The sequence below is a fragment of the Gavialis gangeticus genome, unplaced genomic scaffold, assembly GCF_001723915.1.
Source record: "Gavialis gangeticus isolate Ggan-Ray unplaced genomic scaffold, GavGan_comp1, whole genome shotgun sequence".
NCBI classification, from domain to species: domain Eukaryota; kingdom Metazoa; phylum Chordata; order Crocodylia; family Gavialidae; genus Gavialis; species Gavialis gangeticus.
The window spans coordinates 56,165,456-56,165,825 of NW_017729032.1; positions in this window are offsets into that span (position 1 = coordinate 56,165,456).

Genomic DNA, 370 nt, shown 5'->3' on the forward strand with positions numbered 1-370 from the left:
AGTAGGTACCCCATGATTCTGTCAACATGCTATGTCCTAGCCTGGAAATTTCCAGTGTCCTCTACCTGCAACTTGGAGAAGCTGGCCACACCCCATCTGCTCCTGAAGTTTCCAGGGGCATCCACCTGCTTGCTCCAGTTGGATGCTTAGTCCCCCTGCTCCAGGATTCTGGGACCCTGTAGCTTCAGGGAAAAAAAGCTTTGCAGCACCCCAGGTGCACATGGCTCAAGTACCTGCCAGCAGTGGCTGAATGGTGGAGGTCATAGGGTTGCCTCCATGCAAGCTCAGTCCTGATATACTGCCCCCTGCCATCCCAACCCACCAGAGGTGAGCACCTGCACCATCTCTTGCTCATGGCGGGGGTCCATGC